We start from the raw sequence: 7,207 nt of genomic DNA on the forward strand, positions 1-7,207 counted from the left end.
TGAAAAAGAAATATTTAAGTATCATGATGAAAATCAACTTAGATATTTAATTTTCAAATTAATTAAATGTATTAAATTCAAGAAATAAATAATTAAGTGTAGAGAAGGCTTAATTATTAATCTCTAGTTTAATACTAGGAAGAAATATACTTAAAATAAATTGTACTAAAATTAATTATTTAAATAATTAATTTCACAATGTATAATATTTTCCTATTTAATATTAGAAATAATAAGTAGTCTAGAAATAACTATCTAGAAAATATCTTATTTGACTAAGTATCTTTTCCACAAAATTTGAAAAAATATCTAATTTAAATTATATTAGAAAAAATCTAAAACTTAAATATTTTCAAATTTAAATTTAATTAAATATCAAAAATTAAGTTGTAACCACTTAGGGCCCGTTTGGTTGGTGGTAATGGGCCAGAAAGGAATGGAATGGAATACTAATGGGCCTGATTATTTTGTTTGGTTGAAAAATAACAATTTTGGAATAGAATTCCATAGTAATGCTATTCCTCCAAACTAATGGAATTGCTATTCCATTTTTTATTTGGTGGAATTATAATTCCATTCCAGCATATATCTCTCCTCCATGGCCCAAGCCCAACAAACCCTAACCCTAGAAAACTGAAGATTAACCATTGTGACCATCTTCTTCCTCTTCTTCGATCGATCGGACTCTGCAAGTGCCGGGGTAGCGTTGCCAGAGGTAACTCTCTCTCTCTCTCTCTCTCTCTCTCTCTCTCTCTCTCTCTCTCTCCATTCTCTGGTTTGGTGGTGCCGCCATTGTATTATGGTTTTTTGGTTATTTTTGGTTAGTAAGCTTTGCCATAGAAACTTATGACACAGGTTCCTCTAGCTTTCAATACTTTCTGTTTTGGCTCAGTTCTTTTTTTTTTGTTCCTTTTCAATTGTGAATCAATTTGTTTGCATTTGTAGATGTTAGGTTACATATGCTTTTGTTTGAATTTGAATTTGTTCACTTTGAGTTTCAGTATTAATTTTGGAGTACTGCAAAATCATAGAAAAAAGTGTTATTCTATTCTTATATTATTTGGGATAGTGGAATTATATAACTTGTAATGTTACCCACTGGCTAGTGATCAACTTAAGGTAGTGGTCACAGTTTTCGCCACTTCTAACTTCTAAGCTTATAATCATGTGCATACTCTTATATAGTATAATGGGAAATCGTATCTATCCGTAATGTATACATAGCCATCTCTTTTATATAGATTAGTATTGATTTGGACCAAATAATGTTTGTGTTTGAAGAAACAAATGAACTATTCTTTGGTCGACTGTGTTTTTCATCTCTAGAGCTTTCATGTAATTTATTATGCTTGGCTGCTATTTTATCATCAAATTAAGAAGAATAATGTTATGTAGTTGTTATGTAATGGCTAAGAGGAGAATATGAAACAAGGTGTCATAAGTACCTTCTCTTAGACTAATTGGACAAGTCTTAACATTAGTTCCATTTAAGGATCTTATTTCCCGATTTATGTTGGGTTGAAAAACTCTTGGTTTGCTGAGCCCTTATACAATAAAATTAATCACAGATTAAACTAGGAAATAAAAATTTTGAAGTTAAAGAAGTTGTATAATTAAGCATGTAAGTAGTAGTACTGTAGGCATGCAGACCTGAAGGAAGCTCAAAAATGAGGGTGTTTTGGTTTGGCTGTCGAAATTGGTTTCTAACACAGCAGTTTCCCATGACCCAAGATTAGAAAACATGAAAACCAACAACAAAGCTTCTAACAGTGAGCTTGTATATTAAAAGGGCATTTCTAGTTTGTTGTATGTATGTATATTTAAGATTTATATCCCACTTACACACATGTATTTGAATTTGAATTCAGTTGTTGAATTCAGTTATACTGTTTCATTTGGTCCCTACCAATACAACTTCAATAGCTGCACTTTTTGAAATACTGATCAAAGTTAAAATTCCATTGTAGTGTCGCCTGATATCTATAGTATAGGATTTTGTAAAAAATATTCTTCATTACTGTTTCTTTAAAAATTTAATGATAATAGAAGCCTATGAGGGCTTTGGCAAAGGGAAGATGACAGTAGTAATGTGGAATTGTAGAACATGTAATTATTGGCTACTTAGAATAGAGAGGAGTCACCTTTGTTTTGAAAAGAAGGATTTGTAATTATCATAATGAGAAACACCCAAACTTCAAGCTTCTTTGCTCTTTGCCTTTCCAGCTTTTGATTGTTTTTAGTTAAATGAATGTATTGTTAAACTACTTTTTTTTTTCTCTCTCACTGATTTCTTGTTATTTATGCTTGAAAATACTTAATCCTCTTATTAAATCCAATTTCATTTGATCTTTTTCTTATTTTTTGCTTGTGTGGAATTTTGTTTCCTTCATAAGAAAAAAATGTCTCACGCTTCTACTTTAAAACATCAGAAAAAAGTCATGATCTAGGCAAATTTTTGGTGAAGTTAACAGTACTCTGAGGTCATATGGTTTATGTACATCTTTCAACTGGAAAACAATTAGCACAGAATTCAAAGATGTCATATTCTGACTTAATGTAGAGATTGGCATTTTTTTCATCCAATTTAGTTTTTTTTTAGGTTTTCTCATAATCTGATTACAACTCAACGTCATAAGGTAGCTCGCATGATTATGCAAGATAATGCTCTGGTTTCTTACTTTTTCAGTGTCCCAGATGATGAGAAGGATGAATGGGCGAGACTTCTGATTGATGGCTCTCTTTAGTACACAGCTCGGGAAAGAGTTAGAAAGATCATGGTTATTCACTTTGGTCTAAAATAATTTGCAGGACAATATATATTGCCTTTGACATTCAGTAGTATACAAATTATAATCTTTTGGATTTGGTGTAATGTGTTATGCTCATAATTTTGCAAACAATTATTTTGAGCATAAATATGGGTATTGGACATGAATACTTATACTTTTGAACAAGTTTTTATGTGATTATATATATTTTTTAAAAAAATATATGTTAGGTTTTTTTTAGAGAAGTAATATTTTATAGTAAATTCAATAAATATAAATTTATATATATCAAATTTTTTAAATAAATATTAATTTTTTTTTTATACATATTAGTTTTTTTTAAAAAAATATAAATTAATTTTTTTAAAAAAAAAAATATATGTATAAGTTGAATATATTTAATTTAATTTTTTAATCATGTTTTAAAAATAATAGTATTTTTGTTCAAAATTAATTTATTCCATTCCATTCCATTATATAGTCAACCAAACATAAGAATTGTATTCAATTATTGATTCCATAAATCTAACCAAACAACCTAATCCTATTCCTATTCTTATTCCATTCCATTACCATTCTTATTCTTATTCCTATTCCTATTCCATTGCTTTCATTACCTCCAACCAAACGGGCCCTTAATTTGTAAATATTCCATTTTAAGTTAATATTCGAAAAGATATCAACTTAAAAAATATCTAAAGAATCTTAATAACCAATGCCTAAAATTCCTCAACTTAATTTTGAAATTTTAAATCCAAAAGATATTCAGATTTAAGCTGGTTAGTTATAGATAACTAAATGTCAACTTAAATAGGAACATTTAATGAAAAATTTAAATTAAGCTTCAGAAAGAATCTAGATGGTTATCATTCTATATTTAATTAAATACAAGAAAATACATATAGTTTAGCTTAGAATATAAAATTCTTTAAACTATGTTTTCTTAAATGAATTTCAAAATAAATGAAATTAATTATGTTGCTAGTCAATTTTATTAGGTTAAACTAGTTTAATTAACCTAGTACAGTTATTCAAATCAGGCAAATGAGCCTTCACAATTGGGGTGGTTCATGTGCGGGGGTGTTGGGTTCAGTATGTCGTACCCACTACTATGGCTCCCAACTCTCACACAAGGCCCAAAAGAGAGGAATTTAACCTTAAAATGAACAACTGTTATTAATTGAATAGGCCCAAAAACTAAATGGGCCTAAATAAAATCTATCAAGAACTATGACATTTTATTTAGCAACAACAACCTATATGCATCTATAATGAAATTAAACACATAGGCTCACACAGGCACACTTTGGATGGGTCCTATCATGTTGCTAGGTCATACACAGATGAAAGAATATTGTAAATATACCTGTTACAAATTATTGACTTGACCAAGGGAGCCATCAGATCATTAGATCTGGCAAAAAGTTAACCATGGCTATTTGTAATCAAGCAATAATAGGTTTTGAAAACTTACAAACAAGCTAAAACATATACTGCTGCAACAAGGTTAGCTGGATAGTTGGATGTAGGATTTATTTAATTTTAAATAAATAATATCGAAAAATTAATAAAATGAAAAACTTATTTTCGAAAATAATAAAATAAAATAAAATTTCAATATTTTCGAAATTAATAAAATAATATTTAAAATTAAACCTACAATTTTGAAAAATTAGGTTTCAACCTACCTAAATATCATTTCAAAATTTGCTAACTACTTTTAAATATTTAATGTTATTTTATAAATAAAAATTAAATAAAAAATTAAAAAAGATAAATAAATATCTTTTTCAGATTTTTAAATGTAATTTAAATAAATAAAATAACAAAATTTAAAAGTTAGCAAAATATCTTACATCTATTTAAAATTACATGATTACAGTTATCTTATTTTAAATTTAAATAAGGTCAAATATTTTTAAAAAAATTAATTTAAAAAATTTAATATCTGACCTTAAATTTAAAAATAAGATAAGATATAATCAAATTTAAAAATAAGATAGATAATTAAGCAAAAAAAAGATAGATATTTACTATTTTCAAATTCAAATTACACTAATATCATGAATTAAATTTAAAAAATATTAATTAATTTAATACTGATAATTAGAATTGAATTAGGAATAGTAAATGTATAAATACAGAACTACACAAAAAATCGGAAGTTAAATCCATGAAAAAGCATGAAAAAACGAAGAAAAACGAAAAAATTGCGAGTTGTACGGACAGTCTGCATTGCATACTGTCCATGGGTGCGCAAGAGGGTGCTTGGGCGTGAAACCTCGGCGCAGGGGAGATCTTGCATGATTTCCGCGCGCAGGTTTTGATCCTCAACCACGATTTTTTCGAAACTTCAAAAAATCATAACTAATTCAAATTAAATCGAAATTGAGTTCTGTAAAAAAAGTAACTTGCTTAATTTTTTTCCATACTATCCAATAAAAATAATTCCAGAAACAGATATTCAATTATTTTTCACGAAAATTCACAAACATCAATCAATCATCAAATAACACTCAATACAACATGATACCATCCAAAACATCAAACAATCGTTTTAAAGTCCAAATTTCTTGCAAGAAAATCAAAACCATGGCTCTGAGTCCAGTTATTGGAAATTATTTTACCAGGATCTTAGATCTACTCACAAGTATGTTGATTAACACCCTAAATATGAACTTTCTAAAACGATGAAATAAACACATATAAAGTTTATTAAACCTTACATTGGGTGCAGCGGAATATAATGACCCCTTCCGTTCAGATATATGGCCCTTGATTCCTTTCTGTAGCAAAGCATTATCAATATCTGAACCTGGATATCTTTCTCTGATTCTTTAGTGCTGAAACTCCTTCGTGCTGAAAGTCTTTCTTCACTATCTTCCTCACTATGATTGAGGTATCATTTGCTGTGTGTGGGCATTACTCTAACACTAAGAATTTCGAAATTGAAGAGAGAAGGAAGAGAGCAAGGTGGCGGCTAAAGATAGGGAGAGAGAGAGACTCAGTTTTTTCTGAATGAAAAGTCAGAAGAAAGTGTAGAAATTTTAGTATAAATTTCTTGAAGCCTTCACTATCTATTTATAGCATTCCACTAGGGTTAGGTTTGAATTATTTGGCATTAAAATAATGAAAATATCAGTTTAAATTCCCTACAAAAGTGGCCGGCCATACAAAGTGGATTTGGGCCTCAGTTTTTCCAATTTTGCAGTTTTATCTTTTCTGCATCTGATTTTCTCAAAAACGCCAATTTTCAAATTCAACTATTTAAATGCCAATTCTAACTATTTAATAACTATAAATAATCATTAAATAATATTGTCATTTATCATATTTATTAATTGAACCATAAAAAGTATCATAATTAACAAATATGCCCCTAAAACTCTTTCTTTAAAATTTCGCCCTTACTTAGTGAAAAATTCACAAATAGACAAAGTCTAAATTGAGAATTATAATTGATTAATCAAAACCAATTATATGAGTCTTACAAGCAATATTATCTCAACTAGTGCGGGGACCATGGGTCTATATAACCGAGATTTCAATAAGTAGATCACGAATTTATAACCTAAATTCACTGACTTATTAATTCTTCGTTGAATCCACGCATAGAACTTAGAATTGCACTCTCAGTATATAGAATGCTCTATATGTTCTACCATATAGACACATCATTAGTTATCCATTGTTATAATCCTAATTTGATCAATGATCCTCTATATGAATGATCTACACTGTAAAGGGATTAGATTACCGTTACACCCTACAATGTATTTAATCCTTAAAACACTTAACCCCGTATAAATGATATTTCAGCTTATGTGAAATGAGATCTCCACCATTTATTTTCGTTTAGTCAAGCTCGAAGGAGATCATCCTTTACTTACTATTCGCCAGATAGAAGATATAGATTCCATGTTTATGTTAGCGCTCCCACTCAATTGCACTACCGTGTTCCTAAAATGTACGTATCACCCTGACCTAAAAGTAGGCTTAACTAACAAATCAAAGAACACGAATAGCCTCTCGAGATCGAGCCTAATCATAACAGGATTAAGATCATTTGATCTAGGATCAACTAGGCGATACTGACTTGAATAGATATTACGGTAAGTTTAATAAATCTAAGTCAAAGTTCAATATCGGTCCCTTCCGATGCATACTCCATGCATCCAACCTGAGCTTTACTTTAACCAATGCTCTGGAAAGAACATAGCACTTCTCCAAATGCAAGTAAATTCTGTTGTAGATTATCATATTAGTAAAACCATATGTCTGATAAATCTAGGAAACTTTATTCATATAGTCATGTTTACTTTCCAATGTGTTGACAGCACAATAAACAGGATCAAGTATGTGAAAAGGGTTTCAGATGAATTCATACATTATGTACATATAATCATGAAATAAATCATGTGAACCATGCAACATTAAAT

The 7,207-nt window shown here is 29.1% G+C and overlaps 1 long non-coding RNA gene across 1 annotated transcript; it reads left to right on the forward strand.

Moving 5' to 3' along the window:
- Positions 1 to 417: 417 nt before the first annotated feature.
- Positions 418 to 2,969, forward strand: LOC133038862 (uncharacterized). Its single transcript, XR_009688424.1, has 2 exons — positions 418 to 715; positions 2,687 to 2,969. It is a non-coding gene; the product is annotated as an uncharacterized LOC133038862 (long non-coding RNA).
- Positions 2,970 to 7,207: the final 4,238 nt, after the last annotated feature.

This window comes from Cannabis sativa, chromosome 6 (genome assembly GCF_029168945.1).
Source record: "Cannabis sativa cultivar Pink pepper isolate KNU-18-1 chromosome 6, ASM2916894v1, whole genome shotgun sequence".
NCBI lineage: Eukaryota > Viridiplantae > Streptophyta > Magnoliopsida > Rosales > Cannabaceae > Cannabis > Cannabis sativa.